We start from the raw sequence: 21,751 nt of genomic DNA on the forward strand, positions 1-21,751 counted from the left end.
GTGTGTGTGTGTGTGTGTGTGTGTGTCATGTGAACGACCTGTAAGTTACGGCTAGAGCATTGGCTTTTATTTTGGTCTTCTCTGTGGCTCCAAGTCCTTGGGGAGCCCGGTGGATCCCATCTAGGACTTTCCAGGAAGCCTGTAGGGGGACTTAGGTGACAGATGCTCTGCTAACCGGGTATCTGGCTGCATGGCCTTCTTAGGAGCCTGGCAGAGGAAGCAGCGGGGAGGGAGGATCCAAGTTAGGTCTGGTGGAATGCAGTGCTTATCACAGAAGTCACTTGGACCAGACTTCAACTCACCACAGGGGAAAGGGGATGTCACTCGCCTGTCCCTGGCCTTGAAGTTGTGACAGGTCAGCCTCTTGTGGCTGGCAGCAGCTGAGGAGAGTAACATCATAGACCAACAGGAAAGGCAGCAGCGAGAGGCTTGAGGCATGGCAGATGCCCCAGAGTGGTGCCAGAGGCTTCCTCTGTGCGTCCAACGGTGGCATACTGTTCTGTGGAGGAATCACAGCCTGTAGGGGTAGGGCACCGAGAGGCATGAGTTCTGTCTGAGACCCCTTCCTCCACCTTTGAGGAACAAAGGAAGGGTTTCTGTTTTAGATTTGACATTCTGATCCTCCAAGACTTAGGGAACAATTGTTGCTGATCTTAAGACCTAAAACCCAGGCGGGCACTCTGTTCCTCACTACTGCCTCAGCTTCTAAATGTTTTGTTAATAGGCTCTGTAGATGAGGCTAGCCTTTTGAAAGTTTTCATTTAATTTATAATTGTGTGTGTGTGTGTGTGTGTGTGTGTGAGAGAGAGAGAGAGAGAGAGAGAGGGAGAGAGAGAGAGAGAGAGAGAGAGATATGCACATACCTAGGGCACATGTGAAAATCTTTGTGGAGTCCTGTTTACCTTGTTAATGTTATAACAGTCACTTTCACCTGCTAAGCCACCTTGACAGCCCAGGCTGTGGACTCTTGAGTCTGCTGACCTACTGAGTGCAGAGGAATCCCTTCCTACCTTTTATCTATACTGGGCTGCTATTCATAATGGGTATGGTGTCGGCTCTCCCTTCACACTGGGGTATCTAAGTATGCGTGGAGGGACTGGAGGCCTCTTGACAGAATCTCATCCTTGCCTCTGCTAGGACCCGTTTCTCCTGCTTTTTAAACATGACAGCAACAGCGGACCTTGCTGCATCAGGATGGTTCTGACAGGATAAATATTTTACTAGAATGTTAGTGGTTTGTGTTTCATTTTCTAGGTGTACCAGAGCTATCGTAACCAGTCGGCATAGAATGACTACTCTAGATTTCCTTTGGGCCATCTGCTATTGTAACTGAGAGCAAAATAAGTATCTGGATATTTCCAGTTGTTGAAGCCAAGCTCTTAGAAATAGAAAGTTAGGTCCCATGTGTATACTTTCTCATGGGTATCTCCAAATTATAGGAACCTGTTTTTTAAGGTTTGGTTTTATTTTTTTTTAAAGATTTATTTATTTTATGTATGTGAGCACACTGTCGCTGTCTTCAGACACACCAGAAAAGGGCATCAGATCCCATTACAGATGGCTGTGAGCCACCATGTGGTTGCTGGGAATTGAACTCAGGAGCTCTGAAGAGCAGTCAGTGCTCTTAACCACTGAGCCATCTCTCCAGCCCGGAACCTGTTTTAAATGTAATTTCTGAGGTACAAAACTGGCTGCTTGGTGACAGTTTTGATGTTCTGTGAAATAGTTTTGAAAAGTCACTGGATGGTTTTCTCATTTAGTTTTTCTACATGGCTTGAAGCAAAGCTTAGAGGGAGAAGATGCTGAGGCCACAGCTTCCAGTGCTTGCTCTCACTCTGTCTCTGTCTCTCTCTCCCTCTCCCTTTCTCCCTCTCTTTCTGCCCTCTCTCTTTCCTTCCCCTCCCCTCTCCTTCCCCCCTCCCCCTTCCCCTCCCTTCCCCTCCACCTCCCCTTCCCCTCCCCTTCCCCTTCCCTTCCTTTCCCTTCCCTTTTTCATTGTCCTGTAAAGTCCTGTGCTGACTGGATTAGAAAATTCATTTTGCAGTGTGTAGGGTGTGTGCATCGATAGATTTGACTCTGAAATTATTGTTCTTTTTGTTGTCTGTACAGTATGGTTAAAGGATCAAGTTTTGGGTGTGTTAATCCTGATCATGAGGAGTGTGATTTGTCATGACTTCATTGAGGTATGACATCATCTGGGACGTTCTGGTGGCATTTTTGATGTGGCACATAGATTGTGTCATGTGCTGGAACAAGGGCATTTCCAGAAGAGTGTTCTTTCTTTGTGGTTGGCCAGTCAGCTACTCCTGAGAGAATATTGTGGCAGTGGCTGTCAGCAAAAAGAGCTCTCCTTACGTCACCAAGAACTGAGGCTGTGGAATCTGCTTTGGGAGAGCTGTGTGTAGTAGGTCTTGAGATCAAATGACTGGAATGAGCTTCTAAATCTCAGTGTGCTCATCACAACTGATATCTAACTCCAACATGCCTGCTCTGTCAGAGATGCCCAATATAGAACTAGTTATGGCTTGCCCAGAGTGTCCAACAAGTTTGCAAGCAGGAAAGAAGAAATTCTGGGAAATTCGCATATAGAAACTTTGTGTTTGTTTGAGTGTACTCTTGAGTTAGTCGAAGACACAGAAGGCCACAGGAAGGTTTTGTTATGTATAACAGACATTGTAGTTGATCCCCAGATGATAAAGTATGTTGGTGGTCTTCTCCTGAGACTTGAAGGCTAAAGAGAAAGAGCTTCATGTACCGGGGATTGATCCTAAGGCCTCCGCCATCTGAGATGTGTGCTCTGTTGCTAAGCTGCCTCCCATCAGTTGGGATCAGTAGTGTATAGCTTTCAGGGTGGGGCTATTGTAAATAGAATGTTATGATTAAGGTGCTCCTTTGACACTTCTGAAATGGATGCATGTGTATGACCTCCACGAGGCAAAAGCAATCTAAACGTAACTTCTTCCTCACAGACATAGTTGTAGGAGGTGTTTTTTCTCTTCAATCCTAAGAAAACACTCACCCCTAGGAAGATAGAACTTTGATTTTCCTTCTGTCCCCATTTGCTGCTATTAGTCAGTGCAGACAGTAGGCGGTCATTTTATATGTAGACAGTCAGTGCGGACAGTAGGCCATTTCATATGTAGATGGTCACTGAGGACAGTAGGCTGTTACTCCATATGTAGGTAGATGGTCAGTGTGGGCAGTAGGCTGTCATTTTGTATGGAGGTGGTTGCGCCCCATGAAATACTCAGTTTAGAAATCATCATGGGTTTGACTCATTGGTGACTATTAAATGCTGATTATTTCCTTAACCTCTAGGTATGCAAACCACTTCCTCTCTTCATGATTTATCAATGAGTAAAATTAAGTCCAGCTACTAGGAAGAACTGTACAAACTCCCTTTACAGGACAGACTTGTTTTCTGATGGTTTGAAAATTGAGGTTATGGGCTGGAGAGACAGCTCTGTAGTTATGAACCTTTGTTCTTGCAGGAGACTCAGGTCCCAGGGTGTCTGATGCTCTCTTCTGACCTTTATCAGCTCCAGGCACATAGCTGGTTCCCAGACTTACATATGAGCAAAACACTCATATACATAAGACAAATCTTTTTAAAAAAATGAAAGAAAATTAAGGTTTGTTCATGTTTATCGGCAAGACTTTTTCTGGGGTGGATCATTTGAAAGCTTTCTACTATTTTTTCCTATTCAAAGTAGGGCAGAGAGGCTCCTGGACTCAGAAGTTTGAAAGGGGATGGGAAGTAGGCTGTGAAGTAGACACAGGTTGTGTCTTAGTGTCAGTAGGAGATGCCAGGCAGTGTCACTGAGTCTGCAACACTAGCATTCAAGTTGTCTGCCCCTAAAAACTGAGGGCCCCAAGGACTTAGGAAGGAGCTGGGTTGTGGCAGTGGCCTGTAGGGTGGGAAAGAGCTTCTTCTACTAGGAGGAGGGGTGGCGGGGTGGTGGAGGGGAGGATTCCACGAGACAGCAGTAGGGAAGAAAGTTGTAATATTTGAAGCCGGATTTCATCATATCCTCCTGAGTCTCAGCCTCACTCCTGGAATTTTACGATTCGGTATCAGTTTCAGCCGTATTGGGGAGGGCTGCATTTCAAAAACAAACAAACAAACAAACAAACAAACAAACAAACAAACAAACAGGGCTGAGCCTGGCAGCTCAGACTTGCACTGTGACTCGAGAAGCCGAGGTTGGGTGGTCGCCAGTTCCTAGTCAGACCAGCAGACACACTTCACACCTTACTGTCTCTCTGCGTAGCCCTGGCTATCTTAGAACTTTGTAGACCAGGCTGGCCACAAGCTCAGAGGTCTGCCGGTTTCTGCCACCTGAGTGTTGGAGTCAAAGGTGTGCGTCACCACAGACCAGCATCCCACTGTCATCTTGACCTCTGTCCTAAACCTTGTGCTCTCCTACTCTGATGCTTTCCCCACGAAGGCCACACTCCTGACCTCCGTGGACGCGGTGCTTGGCTTTAGTTCTCAGCTATATTGTAAGTCACTCACTTGTTACTAAGCACACTCTTCTGTCCGTAAGGGCTTGGAGTGCTGGTCCAGGAGCCCGAGTAGTTTAGTCTTCGGCTCACTCGTCTTCCCTCCTCAAGCACTAGCCAAGATGGAGGCCGGTTAGGATGTAATGGTCTTCTGGAATTGAGAGTTATTTGAGGCTTCAGGGTCAGGCGTGGTCTCTTCTGGGGAAATACTATTGAAGTATTTTCTTTTGTGAAGTAGTACCTGAGAGACACTTACTTGGCACGGAAGATTTCAGTGAGTAAAGAGGTGTAAACAGGATTAAGAAGGAGTTTCAACACTGGAAACCTCCAGAGTCAAACATCAGCAGGGGGAGGAGCCAGAGCTTGGGAAGGTAAACCAGGACCATTCTTTGGCCTGGGTGGAGTGATGCAAGTGGGCGGGATCAGGGAAGAGCCAGTGGCAGGCTGGGAGTGAATAGCTGCTAAGGAATTTGGGTCTGTGTTCACCCAGCAGTGGATGAGCAGGACCCACCCTGCCGGAACAGGAAGGCAAGTCTGAGCGGGGGTGGGTGGGTATAGAGTGAGGAAAATCTCATTTGGTCTCACCTCTAGGGCGTTTCGTCTGAAGGGCCTTTGTATTCAGGCTCCCTGCCTCCTTGTTTCAGTGGGATCACCTCTTAGGACCAGTTTCCTCTTAACTTCACAGGAGCCTCCTGGCCCCATGACCGGAGACCATTGTGTGCACACACATTGTGTGCACGCATGGCCTAGGGAGCCAGTCACTGACGGCTGTGACTCTGTTCTGATAACAGGCACACTGATAATAGTAGAATGACCACATTTCCTTCCCGGCAGCACGGCCTCGACCGGCCTTGGGATGGTGGGAAGCACAGGTCTTTTCGGAACTGTGAGGACTGCGGTTTAGTAGAGCGTGCCTTTGGTGGGATTAGAAATAAGGGGCTAAGGCAAATTCAGAGAGTAAAATTTAAACCCAGCAGTTCCCTTCCAACTCGCTAATTTACTTTAGATTTTACTGGGTGTTTAACACACTTCATTTCCTGTCTCCACAAACATACACACCTCTAAGATCTCAAACCGGTGCTGCCTTCTTTCTTTGGTTTTTCAGAGCAGACACCCATCAAACGTAGTATCCAAGCGAGAGAATGCTAAAAGGTGCTCCTGGCTCTGCAGGTCCTGTGGAAGCACAGAGGGCAGACACACCCACCCCTTCACTTTTGGTAGTCTCCTTTGCTCTTCTCTGTACACTAGGGAGTGTTCTTTGTGTATACTTTGAGCAATGGCTAATAAAGGCCCTGCATTCTCTTAGCAAATGCTTTGGTAAGAATGGGAAAATGAGTCCTGAGGTACTTACTGTGAGTTGTAATTACCAGTCGTCTCGTCAGTTCTTATGACATCAGGAAACCCAGGGAGGTTTTCATGCTTGTTTGCTAAGTCTGTCTCTAAAAACATCTGGACAGTTCCTCCAATGGGATGGTGTCAGGCCACGCATGGTTTGTGTCTGCAGGCCGGTGAGGCTGTAAGACCTTAGCTTCTGCAGCAGTCGTGCTTCTCTCAGCTGATGGCATTCTCACTGAACTGAGGACTCAGATGTCTGTAGGATCATGACTGCCTTTGGAGAGTGGCTCCCCCTCTTAGATGACAACTGTCGGATCATGACTGCCTTTGGAGGGTGGCTCCCCCTCTTAGAAGCTCTACTTATTTGGGAGAAAACCCTGAGAAGAGCTATTTTTCCAAGAATTGTTTATTTCTTAGTTTTGTGGAAACTGATAAAACCGCCACCCTAAATTTAGCATGGTGTAATTTTTCCAAGCAATATTTTGTGAGTGTGTTTTTATACAACCGAGTGCCAAAGTGAGAGGTTTAGACGTGCTGAACTAGGAGGGGATCTCGGTTATCTGCCTCTGGCTCATTTCTTTCTGCCTTGGTTTTAGGCAGATAAACTGGTCTACACAGGGCCATGTAGTTAGATAACAGACCTCAGCCCTTTTCGATTTCCTTTTCCATTAGAGACTTTTCCCTAAATACATTATAGGTTTAATACCTGAAACATTGACATGTCCTTGAAAACAGCTTTTTACTGGCCCAGCCGACACTATTCAAATTATATGTGGGAGGGATTTCACTCTGTCGTGCAGGCTGGTCCCTTCTGAGTCTCTGGAACGCTGGGATAGCAGGCATGCACCCCTAGCTCAAGGCATGTTATTTATGCGTGGAGAGGTCTTTTTTTTTTTTAAATCCTATTGTCTTAGTTAGGTCGGGGCAATAACAAATTCCACAGACTGGGTGGGGTGTGGCTTAAGAAACAGTTTCGGGAGGCTGGTGAGGTCAAGACTCATACTTGGTCAAGACTTGGTTTGGGGTGGGCCCTTATTTCCTGTATAAGGACACTAATTCCATCATGGAAATCCCACTCATGATGTCATTTAACTCTGCTCACTCCCACAGCTCCAGCCCCAAATACCATCTCCCTGGGGCAAAGGGGTCGGACTTCAACATAGGAATTTTGTGGGAACACAGACATTTGGTCCAGAACACCGAGTAATGCTGTTTTTGTTTTGTTTTGTAAAGAGCTGTCTAGTCATGTGTGGTCGCATGGGCGTGTACTCCCAGCACTTAGCAGGCTGAGGGAATGAACTCTTGTGCCTGAGGCCAGCATGGACCTCATGTCAAGGAGTCTGTCTCGACATTAACAGCAAAAAGGTGGGCGATCTGGTGGAAAGGCTGTTCTTCGGAGAGTCAGTGCGGTGTGCTGTTGATAACTATTCCTCCAGATGTGTAAACATGTGACTGCACATATTTGAACTGCTTGGAGATGAGTCGATGAGCGACTGAGTCCTTTATGCTTGTCCAGTTCTGCACTGAGAATGAACCATGGAGCCACATTTGCTAGCTGGTCCTGAAGCCATACAACAAGAGTGGCTTCCAGTCGTCTTTCGGAGATGTTCTTACCAAGTTGCATTAATTCTCTCACTCTTTGCTAGGCTGTTTTAGCAACTTGCATAGAGTGTTAGAATGAATCCCTAAGTTCTCACAGATCTGAACATTTAAAGGACACGTGTCCAGATATCTTCTTACTGAAACAAAAACACCCCAGGCTGAGGACCCCTGTAACTCCCCTCCTTTCTCTTTCTAGAAGGATCTGTTATCCTAGATTCGGAAGGTAGCATTGCCAGGTGTATTTTTATACTTGGATCACACATACATTTGTAAGAAATGCGTGTTTTAAAGCTTGATGGACATGATAGCACGCTCTGTATAAGAGAAGGAGCCATGTTCTAGACGCTGTCTCATTTTGATACATTCATGTGGCCTTTTAAACCTATGTATTCCATCCCATGATTATTCTGTATTTGTGTGTTTACCTGTGAGGTTTTTCAGATGGTTTCCAAATTTTCCCAAGGGTTCATAGAAGTCCTGTGGGTTTGTATACATGCACAGAGCTGCTGATATACACATGTGCGTTTCTCTGGAGACACGCAGCTGCAGAATTGCTGGGAGGTAGGAATATTGTTATCTCCAGTCTTCCTCAGTTTTATCCACTCATTTATATAGCCAGTGTATAACACCTTCAATGTGTGGCATCACTGACCAGTGTCTTCTCTTATACTCAAGAATTTGGCTGAGAGCACCAGTAATTATCTTTTCAAACATATATTTACCTTTCAGTTGTGCATGTTTGTGTGCGCTGCATTGTATGTATATGTTTGTATGTGTAGGCATTGTACATATATGTGTATGCAGGGGCAGGGGGGCCAAAGGGTAACAAGGGGTGTTTTCTTCAATGGTGTCTCACGTGTGTGTGTGTGTATGCCTGTGAGTGTTGTGCTTGCATGTATGTGTGTGAACCACATGTGTACTTGGTGTCATGGAGTCCAGAAGAGGCCTCTGGAGCTGGAGTTGTGAGTCCTAGAACAGAAGCTGCCTGCTCTGCAGGACAGCAAGTGCACTGTGGTAAGTACTAACCGGGGTTTCTTCCCCACCCTTGATGATTCGTTCTCAGATAAAAGGCAGAACGTTTACATTTATAATAAGCCTCACTCGCAGTAGACCTGGGCAGCTATCACCCCTCCTCTTCCCTGTCAGTGACCCCAGTTATACCTTACCATGTTCCGTCTGGGCTGTTCTCACTCCGGCTGGCCAGCCCTCATGGCCGTGCCCTCACCATCCACCCACCCGTGGTGTCTTCACCTCTCTCCTCTCGTTGCTTGGGGTCTCAGCTTCAGATCCCAATCCGGGCAACTGAAGCCCCACCTACCTCTCTTCTGCCCAGCTATTGGCTCCCGATATCTTTATTCAACCAATAGTTTTAAATGAAGGAGCAAGCTTTCATAGCTTCACTTGGTGATTATCTCTTCATCCCTGAGACAACCTAGAGCCCGTGGGCGGGGGGCAGTGTTTAGCATTACAGCACACAGCAACAGACCAAACCTCAACACCTGTCTGTGCTCTTAACTGCTGGGCTATATCCAGCCCTTTCACTGGTTTTGTGTGCCCCCACCCCATCTATCCCCTCATCCCTGCCCCTCCCCTACTCCCCCTGGGATTGCAGATGTGGAGGCTACACCCACCCTCTTATTGTATTATGGTGATCAGAACTCAGGCCCTTATTGCTTTTGTTGGGGGTATCTCCCAGCCTCTGGCTGCTTTTTGGTTTGCCTGTTTATAATGTCTGTAATGGAGGGACTCAGGTACAGAGAGTTGGTCCAGTCAGTGACCTTTGACCTATGACTCATGATCTTAGGCCTTGCTCATATTTTACTCACATTTCCCAACTGAACTCCGGTGACCTCAGCAACAGCCTTACCTGCTTCTGCTTCTTCCGGTCTAGTTTCTCCGTCTCCACACTCGCGTGTACCGTCTCGGATTTTATTATTCCTTGTCTGGTTTTCTGTGGTTTTTAAATCTTGCTTCAAAAATAATTTTTAAAACATCTTAGTAGTAGTTTCATGACTCCTGGTTTATTTATAAAATAATATTTTGTGACATAATGTATGTGTGTGTGTATGACCCAGAAATGACCTACAGTTGTAAATATTAAACAAAAGAGCATTCCAGCATGAATATTTAAGTATTCCAGCATAATAGGTATTTTTACAACTTAAAGAATTTCCCCCTACATGAACCAATTCATATTTAGTGTTTGGGCATGCGTTCGTGTGTGTGCGAGTGTGTGTGCGCGCGCGTGTGTGTGTGTGTGTGTGTGTGTGCATGTCCCCTCAGCTGAGCCAATGTTTCTCTTTGTGTTGTATTTCCAGTGGCAAAGTAGCTCAAATGGAAACAAATAACCTGACTTCGTAGAGAATAGCCCACATAAAAGTCAATAAGTACTAAAGGCGCTAACGTCTGATTGCATAGATCTTTGCTGTTCTTTTAAGTTCTTACGTCTTGTGGGAGTGTATGCATCAGGCCACTGTTAGCTGAGCCGGTTAGAGCTAATGGATGGGCTGTTGCTATTCCATAAAAGGCCTTGGGGCACAGAGATCTAAGAGAGGCCAGGTGAGCAGGGGAGGCCTGTCTGTCCATCCAGCTGTTTGCTTATCCAGCCTCACCGAAGAACTAACTAGAGTGTCTAAGACTCGTGATCTCAGATGTTGACTTGAGACTCCAGATGTTTCACGTAATTATGTCCTGTTCCTTCATGCCTTGTTTGTTCGATTGTAACTGGGGCAAAGTGGGAGGCTCAAGTAGTCTAAGCCTGCCTATGTACTTCGTAAGTATCTGATCTAAAGGTTTTTACTCTCTTGTCTGTGCCATGCTCAGCGGATTGCTGTCTCCTATTATTACTATCTTGTCATTTAAAAGGGGAAAAAAGCCACTCAACCAAAGAAGCAGCTAGGGCCTTGACCTACACTTACGCTGAGAAATGGAGAGCCCCACTGTGGGGGCAGGTCACCACTGATAGGGCCAAGCGTGAGTTAGCCGGAGTGGGCTTTCGCAGGGCTACTCTTCAGTTAGCAGTTGTTCTCGTGAATTAGTCGTTGAGGTTTAGCTCTGTAGCTCTTACCTTCATCTAGTCTGGCCTTTATCTATGCACAGCGTATAAACTGGGCATGGTGTACGTCTTGGCATCCTGCAGGCATTATGACTTCGATGAGTGCCACACGGCTTTGTTCAACTTGGTGACAGAGGGCCTTGTGTTTGCCGAGTGGATTCCGCTGCATGGTCTGCACTCCAGTTCCTGAGGAGTGGATGCTGGGCAGATGTCATCTGGTGTACGATAGTAGTGATTTGGGCATGTTTGTGGCTGTCTTCACATGAGAAGCCAGAGTGCCTTGTAAATGAACCAGCTCTTACACAGGCCTTTCTTTATTTTTTGGAAAAAAATTGCTGTGTGTGTATGTGTGGGCACACGTATTGTGGTGCTTGGGTGGGGCTGCAGAATAAATTCATGGACTTTTTTTTATTCCACCCTGAAGTGGGTGTCGGGGTCACTCCCCAGTGCTCTGTCTTCCTGGCCTTGCATTTCTTGTTGACCACTGTTGGTATAATAGACCTAGTTGTCCCATCTTGTTGCCTACTGTTGGTATAATGAACCCCATTGTAGGCTAACTTTGGTTCACTGACTTTACTGCTGCACACCGTTCTCCTGTGCTAATACTGTCTATGTGAATGCTAGGACTGTTTAAGGAATAGTTGTCTTATGGGCATTCTTTTGAAAACAAATCTGCGCATGTGCACGTGTGCGTGCATGTGAGTGCAGGCATCCTATGCTGCAGCACACCTGTAGAGATGAGGCATCTCGATGGTTTGGGTACCAGGTAAGATGGCCTGTGACCTGGAAGATTCTCCTGCGTCCTGTCTCACCATAGGAACCGTGGAACTATGCGTCCAGCTTTCCGCTCAAGTCCGTGAACAGTGATATATATTCGTGTATTGTCATATAGTATACGAACGTATTTATATTATTTCGTGTAGCTGTATAAACATAAAGAATATATAATCTATTAATATGGTGTTATATAAACTATGATTCTATAGTAATATATTAATAGACTACATGTTATATTGTATATACATATATCTTATTTGTGATAGTCATCATGGTCTCTCACATTGCTTGGGCCAGAGAATGCTCAATGAGGTATTCTGACCTGATGTTTAACTCTCCCATAATAATTTATATCCCCATAAGCAGTACACGAGAGAGCAGGGTACTTTCAAACTTCCTCCCAGTGCATACTGAAGTTTTATATGTGACCGTCTTTAGCAAATGGTTGGTTTGGAGAGTTAGATGGTGACACCAGCTGCAGTGGAGAGGTGGGACACACATGAACCTATACTGCATGCTGATGGAGGCTGTCAGTGTTTGTGGAAAGAACTGGACACTTGCTGGATGGCCACGTGAGCTGGTTTACATCACCAGTCCCTGCTGGTATCGACGCTCAGTTCTCTGTTACCCTTTTACATTTATATTCCCTCGCACAGGGCTCTTAGGTTCACAATGTCCATAAAGCCCCCTGGTCTTCATCCGTTTCATTTCATTCTTTGTGGAGTTTTAACTTGTGTGTTTTTTAGTTACAGTTAAGCATTATGAACTTGTGGGAGTGCTGTTAGGGGCCGGATCAAAGGTGTTTTAAAATGTAGATATTTTGCTTTCCATGATATTTAGCAGTATTGTATAATAAACAACATTTTGAGTATGCAGTTGTGATTATTAAAAACAAAAAAGTGAGGGGGAGCTGGAGAGATGGCTCAGCAGCTGGAGAGTTGGCTCGGCGCTTAAGAGCACACTGGCTGCTTTCCCAGAGGACCTGAGTTCAATTCCCAGAACCCACACTGCAGCTCAGAACAGTCTGTGACTGTTGTTCTGGAAGATCAGACACCCTCTTCTTCTCTTTGGGCACCTGAATGCTTGCAGTACAGGAAATACACTGAAGCCCATACATATGCACACAATATAATGAAACAAATATAACTCGCTAGTCCTGCAATGTAGAAACAATGTCTCTCCTAGGAGATGAGCAGTGTAGAAACAATGTCTCTCCTAGGAGATGAACTTAACACTACCGTTCCACACAAAATAACTGCAGAACTGCTAGAAAGGCTGGGCTTTACTCTTAGCGATGATGAAAGTACAACCCCATCAGTCAGGAGAAGCAGGCTGTGGGCGAACAGTAGAGTGAGTTGAGACATAATTATGGTGCAAATTGTAAAAATCAGTGTCAAAATTAACTCACTCAGTGGCTTTGGAGTCACAGGGCTGTGGTACATTTCACTTGCAAAGTTGGTTCAAGCAGAGAACTGAAGCTGCTTTTGGGCGTCAGTGTTGGCTAGATTGTAAGAAGGCCTAATGCTAATTATGCAGTTCCTCCTGTATTAGGCAGGAAACGTCAATGTGGACTTAATTCTTTATAGCATAATCCTAGTTCATACGGCCCAGAATGCAGAAGACTTTATAATTATCCCTACTTAAAACAACTCCTTACTGGGCCCTTTTCAGTCATATATACTTACGAGTATCCGCCTGGGTGGATTGTTAGGAACCATATTCAACCTAGATAGCCTGAACCGAAGACAAAAATAGATGTGCCTTAAATCGTGAAGTACACATTTATTTCTTTACGTGTGTATGTGTATTGTCTGCATGTATGTCTGTGCACTTCATGCATGCCTGGTGGAGGCTGGAAGAGGGGTTCTATATCCCCTGGGACTGGAGTTACAGATGGTCGTGAGCTGTAGGGTAGGCACTGGGAATCAAACTGGAGAGAGCGCTCTTAGCCCAGCGCATACCCTTCTGTCATGATGTTGAGTTCAGTGTTATTTGAGAGACATGAACAAATGCCTGCTCACTCTAGACCAGCCATTCTCAACCTTCCGAGTGCTGTGTAACACTTTAATATGGTCCCTCATTGTTGTGGTTGTAAGGGTCCATAACTAGCCGAAGAATGATACCCGAGACTCAAATATCAAACAGTGTGTAAACGCAGAGCGTTTTATTCTGCAGAGCTCCAGCATGCTGTGGTCTCCCATTACCAAGACAGACAGATAACCAAGTGAGCTTGCAGGCCTGATTTAAAGTATATTAAAGAATTCTGGGGTAGGGGACCTCTATGCTAATTTGTTGGGTCCATCTCTATCTATGGTCATTCTGTTACCGGGGTGTGGGGGCTGGAAACTTGCTGGGAGGTCTGGAAACTGTTGCTGAGGAAGTAGCTGGGGAAGTCTGGAAACTGCTTGCTGACCCATTGTCCTTGCCTCAGGCCAGGTGGCAGGGCAGCTTGAGGCCAGGACTTGGCCTGGAATTGCCCAGGTCTTGGAAACAGAGATTTAGGCCTAGTCTCCTTAACTGCCAGTTTGAAGCCTGTCATGGAGCCAGCCTAGCCTTCTCAGTGGTGACACTCAACCATAACGTTATTTTCATAACCATGTAACCGTAATTTTGCTACTCTTAAGAATCATAATGTAAATACGTGATATGCAGAATATCTGTATACAACCCCTGTAAAGGGACAAACAAGTAAAGTAAAATATTATTAAGTTCTGTGTGTATTAATTAATTAATTAATGCTGGAAACTAATCTGACAGCAATTATTCCTTAACCAGCTTTCCCCCCAAATAACCACACAGAGACCTTTTAATATTTCAAAGCCTTAGGGCTCAGCTAGGCAGACTCTCAACTTGTTCATCTAAGTTAACCCAACACAGTTAACCCCATGCAGCCACGTCATTAGCTATACCTTCCGGGCCTGTAGTCACTTCCACTCCTTTCATGTATCCTGGCAAAAAGCTTTCCTCCTCCTTCTTCCCAGGGTTCCCTTCTCCCTCCCAGGAAGTCCCACCTTCCACTTCCTGCCCAGCTAATTGGTCATCCGATTTTTATTAAAGCCAATTAAAGAATACCTTATGTAGGCGAGCATGGAGACACAGTTTCACACCATGTACTCCAACAGAGTCCTCCCACCCCAGAGCGGTCGCCGTGACCCACAGCTGAATACTGCTGCTCTGCGTAGAGCACTAGCAGCACATGGAAGTAATGATTCCACTCAAGTCCAGCTTGGTGAGCCAGTGAGTTTAGAGGACTCAGAGTGGCATGGGTGGCCTCGTGGCAGCTGCACCACTGTCAGTGCAGGATAAATGACAGCTTCCTTATATGAGATTGTGACCCTCTTGATCACGTGCTCCTTGGACCAAATGGCCTGCAACGAGGAGAAGAGTGAGTGCAGGAGGAACTGAAATCTCAGTAAGGCTCTCATGTCCCCTCCTGTCTCCTCTTTCTGTGAGGGACATTAGGGTCAGCTTTGTTGAGGGTCTTGGAGTACTTAGAGATGCTGTGATTAATGTGAAAATGGCTACTGTGTGTTCTGCTTCACAGTACGTAGCTGTGCTTGCCTTCTGAAAGCGCTCTGTAAAAGTCATGTTCTTGGTTCCCCCCTTATCCCACATGCCCACAGCTACCCATCTGCCCTGTTTACTAGAGAGCTTGCTGTGAGAAAGTTCTCAGCTCTGATGTGGATTGAAATCACATTCCTTTGCCCTTGCGGTCAGTCTGCTTTAGGCCTGCTGGTACAGACGAGCCTCCCACGGTTACCTCGAAGAGATCAGCCTTTTTGTGAATTTCTGTAGCGTAGTAATTGACAAAAGCAACTTCTGGAAGGTGAACCCCATGAAGACGGGTTGGTCCTGGGGGGTGCTGAGAAAAGGTGAGGTAATCAAAGAGGACCTCATGGAGCCCTGTCACTGGCTTTGATGGACCTTTGGGATGTTATTACTACTTTTTAATGTTTTTTTTTCCAGACAGGGTTCCTCTCTGTAGCCCTGGCTGTCTTATAGACCTGTAGACCTCCATAGACCAGGTTGGCCCCAAACTCATATAGATCATCTGCTTCTGCCTCCTGAGACCTGGGATTAAAGGCATGTACCACCACTGCCCAGCTTTTGGTGGTGTTATTGATGCTAGGAGGATGGTGATTAATTTCCTGTGCGCTACAATAGAAGTAGAATATGTAGAGCTATTCATCTTTTCCATAGGAGAGGAATGACTAGAAAGATGAGAGAAAAAGAGTTTATAATTGCATGAAATATTTGCTGAAATTGTACTAGTTCTGTGCAACAGCAATGTGGAGCATAGTAGGTCCTGTCAGCGTGTGTAATCCTGCAGCAGAGACAGACGTGCTGTGGTGCATTGTGGTGAACTAGGTCACATTTTGCCTGTAGCTCTGCTGAGTCGGGGCGATGACAAGGGCTTCTCATAGGCGAGATGGCAGCAGGAGTAAGTGTGTAAGGGAGTGCGTAACGTTTTAGACTCAAACCTAAATGCCCCTCACCACGCCAGCTTTATTTCTTAGAATGGGCTAGCATTAGCATCCCAAAAATCCCAGGAGAGATAGTCTAGAAGGAAGAAAACTTTATTTGGCTCATGGTTTCAGTTTCTGTGCTCTTGGTTCAGAGTCTGCACTCCGCAGAACATCGTGGGGGAGTGTGGTGAAGGAAGCTGCTTATGCTGACTGAGAAGGAAGCTCGGAGATGTCTCCAGTGGATGCCCTCTCCTAATGGTCTTTCAGAATACAATTAACCCATGTACTAATCCACTAGTGAATTTTCGGATGCTCACAGTCCATTAATATCCAAGGGCCCTCCTTTGGAACATTGCTTCATTAGAGAGGAAGGCTCCTGTACCGGAGTCTCTTTGGAGACGGGAGATTCAAACCGTGGTGACATTGTTTTATTGTTAAAGGTTGCAAACCTCTTTCTTGATTTCCCCTCATGCTGTGTAGTTTGTCTTTCACAGGACTGTACTGTGAAATGTCTTTTTGATGTCATTCGCTTGGGTTTCCCTTCTTCTCTTACATTGTCTCCTGTGCTGGAAATGCCTGGCACACTGCAGGGTTCTGGGTTGCTGAACTAAAGTGGACAGACAGGGTGATCTTCCTGCTCTTCTGCCCTCAGAGCTTTTCTTTATATTTGCTCTTGTATGGCAGCATCAAAGTTACTAAACTCTATAGGGTGTGTGTGTGTGTGTGTGTGTGTGTGTGTGTGTGTGTGTGTGTGTGTGTGTGTGTGACTTTTCTCTTTAAAATTAGTCTGTGAGTTTTCAGTATCCTCAAGATGAAGTGTAGTTCCTGGTCTGGTGAGTCTTCCTCATCCGGCTCCGTTTTATTCATGTATCTGATTCTTCCTTTATACCCTTTACTCCACATTCCTCAGGAGTTTCTAGTTTGTCACTCGTCCTGTTTCAATTTTTTATCAACCTGCCAGAGGCAAGATCACCTGGGGAAAGGAGACATCAACTGAGAAACTGTCTCCATTGGATTGGCCTGAAGGCAGATCTGTAGGGGCATTCTTTTGATTAATGACTGATGTGGGAGGGTCCAGCCCGCTGAGGGCAGTGCTACCCCTGATCAGGTTATCAGTGGGGTGTGTGAGCAGGCAGGAGGAGCAAGCTGGGGGGAGTGAGCTCCCCCATGGCTCCGCTTTATTTCATTACTCAGTCCCTGCCTTGAATTTCTCCGCTGATGTCTCTTCATGATGGACAATGACCACATTTGTCAGCTGAAATGAACCTCTTTCTCCCCAGCTTGCTTTTGGTCATGGGTTTTATCACAGCAGTAGAAAGCAAACTAGGACATCACACCATTCTCATCTTTGGAGGCACAAAGCAACCATCACCTGTGAAATTTCAGATATTTCCAAATTTCCCAGCAAGAGTCTTCTGTATCTCCCCAAAGTCTGGTAGCACAGAGCTCTTTTACAGTACCCATTTCCCCATTTCATCACATCTTCTCCCCACACACCAGTGCATGTGTCTGCACGTGCTTGCATGGTGTGTGTGTGTGTGTGTGTGTGTGTGTGTGTGTGTGTGTGTGAATGCATGTGCATGGGCGCACACACACACACACACACACACACACACACACACACACATGGTTTTTCATGAGGGACTAATCTTCCAGGTACTCTATTTTATGTTATTTATTATCAAAGCCAGTTTAAACATTTTTTATGAGTTATCTCAATTTAGTAAGAGATCATCTTTGTAGACATTTTTGTTGAAATATGAAATTCTTTTTCTAATTTTGGTAGCGGCATTTTTAGCAACCCCCCCCCTCCCTGAAAGTATCTGTTTGTCCACTGCTCTCAAAGGATAGTTTAGCTGGATATAGAATTATGGTCATTGTTGCTTTCATCTCTTGAAAATGAAGGCCCTCTGCAAAATCAGTATGTATTAAGCCCCTGAGCCTCCTCTCTAGCCTCTGGGACTCCCTTCTATTTCTCCCTTCTGTTCCTCCACCCCCCAACCCCCAACTTTATATTTGCTCTTTGAAGCCATGTCATGGTGTCTGCTCTACAATATTTTAGGCCTGCTTTTCTCTATGGTATTGTGTGCTGACTGGCTTTTTTCATCAGACAATGGCTTTCCTGGTTCTTTTGATGATTGATTTTTCAGTCGTATCATGGACACACTGCCTATTAAGATACCCTGGGTGCTGGGCAAATCATAAGTCACAGCAGACAATCACCTACTCTACTTAGTACACAGATCTTGATGTGTGGTCTGTTTCTCCAGTGGTGGTTTGATTTTGAGGGAGCCTTGGTGGAAATACTTTAGTCTGATTGATCAGTTTCCCCCAGGGCTCTGGTCTCATTGCTTCCTGCTATGCTGGCTGTGAAGGCGGAGGAGGGAATTTCCCCACACTGGACTGTGAAGCTGTTTCTCAGTAGGGGAAGGTAGTTTCAGGCCTGTGGGGACTCAGGGACTTCCCTGCTCTTGGCAGGGTCCCTTGCCTGGAGAGGCCTGGGGTGTTGAGAGTGATTGTGGAAGTGGTATGGGATCTGTCTAGTGGCATCCCACAGTTTTTCTCCTATTTCTGGACAAAGGATTGGAGTTTTAGTTCGGTCCGTAGTACCAAGGAGGGGTCCTAGGTCAGGCTGTGTAGAACAGCTCACTCTGTCTGCCTGGTCCATTGAACACTCCTTGAACCTGAATTGCTCAAGGTTTGTGGGGCTTCAGACCCATTCCTCTTTGGATGGTTATGGAACACATCTGTGTTGTCAGGGGAGCTTGAGAGTGATCTGGGCTAGCCGTGGACTGGCCTTGGATTGCTTTCTGTTGCTATGGCCAGGGTTGGAAATGGTAGGTCTTGACACTTGGCAGACTTGCTGTGCTGTGCCAGAAACAATTAGGGTTTATTTTCCTGTATTCTTGTAATTTTACTTACCTGTTTTCTAGGTAAGGCATCCTGGAAGTCAGGTTAAATGATCAGACTTAGGAATTTTTGTTGGTAATTAAGCAGAAGCCAGATTTGGGTATTACTAACTAATTATATTTTGGCAGAAAATGGAAATTTTAGAACTGTGCTTTTGGCTTTTGAACGTTTAACATACCAAGTCCTGTCACTTGTGTGGACAGGGAATTCAACCTGTCCAAATAAGGAAGGAATCCAGTGCTACATTATTGACTGAGATGGAAGGCCTACTGTATGTTTGATGCAAGTTTAATCATTCTTGATAAAATCTGAAATAACGTAGCTTCTGAATGACCTTACGAAATAGTCCTTGTTGCACAAGAAGGTTCTATCACTGGCTGCCATCACCCTTCTTATTCTACTTCAAAGAAAGTCCACCCTGTAATTAAGATGGTGACACTACCCCAGCAGATGACTCTTGTAACAGCATCGCACGGGGCATTCCATCAGGCAGAATTCGTGCACTCCACAGACACCAGCTCCTTCTCAAAACTCTCCCTTTCCCTCCCATGACACCTTTTCTGTGTCACACAGATGGAGAAGGCCGCAAGTTAAGAGCTTAGAACTTAGCTGTTTTTCATTTCAATTCCCCAGCAACCACATGGTGGCTCACAACCATCTGTAACAGGATCCCATGCACTCTTCTGGTGTGTGTCTGAAGACAGCTGCAGGGTACTCATATAGAAAAAATAAATAAATCTTAAAAAATATTAAAGACGCTATTCACCTGGTGTTGCTTGTCAGTATTCTAATAGGCCTGAGGAAGTCTGTGCTAACTCAGAATGCTAATCTAGTGTTATGTGCTTGCCAATGCTGTGCACTTAAAGCAAAGCAGTGAGTTTATTTACCCACAGTGTTTTCTACTCTCTAAGTTTTCTTTTCAAGATGCTATTTATATGCCTGGAAACTTGAATCAGTGGTTAAGAGCACTTGCTGCTCTTGTAAAGGACTCAGGTTCGGGGCTGGGGATTTAGCTCAGTGGTAGAGCGCTTACCTAGGAAGTGCAAGGCCCTGGGTTCGGTCCCCAGCTCCGAAAAAAAGAACCAAAAAAAAAAAAAAAAAAAAAAAAAAGGACTCAGGTTCATTTCCCAGCACCAACCAACATGGCAGCCCACAGCATTTGAGCCTCTAGTCCCAGAGTGTCCAGTGCCTTCTTCTGACTCTGTGGCCATCAGGTAGACAAGCACTCATACTCATGAAACAGTAAAAATTGTTTCAAATTTTTAATAAATGTACGATTCCATCCAATTTGTCCTTATTTTTTGTTTGGCTTCTAAAAGCTACCACATGTTAAGCTAGTTCTGTGGGCAGATTGGGCATTTCTGTTTTTCATTTTACCACGTGTGCTCAGTACCCAGCATGTTTCCCAGGTTGTATGCGTTTCCCGTGTTTATTCAGATTCTGTCACCAGACAGCAAAGTATCACAGTTTCTAAGCCTCGTCTCATGTAGACTTTAGTAATATGTTCACGTGTATTTAGTATTATTCTAGTCTAAGCATCTTCACGTCACTCGAGCAGACTCCTCACTTCTCTTTTGTGTTCTGTCTTCTATTAAAACAGACCAATTTGTCCAGTTGCTGTGGTTCTAACGTCCATTGAGCCACCTCGAAAGCCTCTGCTCTTGTTAGTGCTATTCAAAGTGCGGGTTTTAGACCCTCGGTTACCTTCTCAGAGTACACACTTGCAGTGGGTTAAGGAATTTGCTTCTCAACAAGGAGTCTAGGTGTGAGGAGAAAAAAAGCCAGGCCCCCAAACTCGAGTGCTCAGGGACTCCGTTAACGTGCCTTCTGCCCAGATTTCATGTGTAATATAAAGATAGAAAGAAGGTTGTGGGTAGTGCTGGAAGGGTAGAGAGGGGTAGCTAGGAGCGAGGAGAATAGGGGGAAAGGCCTCCACAGTGAAAGCTAGCATTCTGTATGCTAACACAATATTGAAGTAATAAAATTAACCCTCTGTCCTACTTTTTTGTCTCAAAGGGGTCACTTTGACACTTGGTACAGGGAGTGGCACTTGGTATAGTGTTGCCCATGCGTACCGTGATACTTACCTCTGTCTGTCCAGCAGAGCTGTCATATTTCCAGGCCTCTCACATGTTGAGGATTGTGTGAGAAGAAGCTGCGTTAAGGAGGGAAGAAGCGTCTGCCACATGGCTTGATGGTGAAGCTTGGAGCATGAAGTATGATGAGTGGGGACTCGGAGAGGCCTGGTTGGATGACTGGCATCACTACCTGTGGTGCTTTTCATAGAACCACTCTCCCCTAACCCCTACTTATTGCTGACACGAAGATGGAGGAGAGCTGGTAGAATTTTAAGAAGTCCCGCCCTCCCTTCCTATAGGGTCTGACTGTCTATCCTCGGCTGGCCGGGAACTTCCATATAGACCAAGTTGAATGCTCAGAAATCTGCCAGCCTGTTATGAGCACTGGGATTAAAGGTGTACACTACCACCTCTGAGTAGAGAAGTTTTTATGCAGAATATCCAGCATAGTAGATCCTCAAATTAATAGTTGTGAATTGATAATCAAAGAAATCCATGGAAAATTAGTAGGTGTGATTGATTATTTTAGATAGTAAAAATTGTGATGATTACAATGGTTGAAAATAAATGTGTTATATAAATAAATGACAGTTCAAAAGCCAAAAATGGTTTATAGTCAAACTTTGGACAGAAAAATAGTTGGAATAGTTATAAAATTATGAATTATTTATAATGTACTATCTTTCTCTGGTTATGGTTTGATATGAAATAAGTTTGTTTTAAATATTTTCCCTCTTATGACCTCTGTTTTGGGTCATATCTTTGAATTCTATGTACTTTTAGGTAGTGAAGTTGTTTTTCTTATCTTAAAGATGACAGCTTATGTCATTTCACACCTAAAAACACATGCCTTACTTTTATGCCTTGTCAGTCGGGGGACAGTGGTTTGGTGTATGAGCCAGGGTCAGAGGGAGTGGAGGAAGTGGGGAGCCAGCACGGCTTCGTCAGCTACCAGAGAATCTGGCAGCCTGAAAACTAGTTCATTTTTAATTTTTTTTCGAATAAAGCATCATGACTTTTTGTTT

The 21,751-nt window shown here is 45.3% G+C and overlaps 1 protein-coding gene and 1 long non-coding RNA gene across 23 annotated transcripts in view; one reads left to right on the top strand and one right to left on the bottom strand.

Annotated features, from left to right (window-relative positions):
* Positions 1 to 21,751, top strand: part of Arhgap10 (Rho GTPase activating protein 10) — a 267,994-nt gene that overhangs the window by 42,943 nt on the left and 203,300 nt on the right.
* On the bottom strand, positions 3,628 to 8,710 carry LOC134483344 (uncharacterized). Of its 7 annotated transcripts, XR_015644086.1 has the most exons (6): positions 8,607 to 8,710; positions 5,855 to 7,994; positions 5,563 to 5,676; positions 5,089 to 5,417; positions 4,517 to 4,654; positions 3,628 to 4,053 (listed from the first exon to the last, which is right to left on the bottom strand). It is a non-coding gene; the product is annotated as an uncharacterized LOC134483344 (long non-coding RNA). The 7 variants fall into 7 exon arrangements; XR_015644084.1 differs by lacking the exon at positions 8,607 to 8,710 and having other exon boundaries at positions 3,628 to 4,099; positions 5,855 to 6,174; XR_015644087.1 differs by lacking the exon at positions 8,607 to 8,710 and having other exon boundaries at positions 4,517 to 4,712; positions 5,855 to 6,174.

Source organism: Rattus norvegicus, chromosome 19 (genome assembly GCF_021556685.1).
Source record: "Rattus norvegicus strain SHRSP/BbbUtx chromosome 19, alternate assembly SHRSP_T2T, whole genome shotgun sequence".
NCBI lineage: Eukaryota > Metazoa > Chordata > Mammalia > Rodentia > Muridae > Rattus > Rattus norvegicus.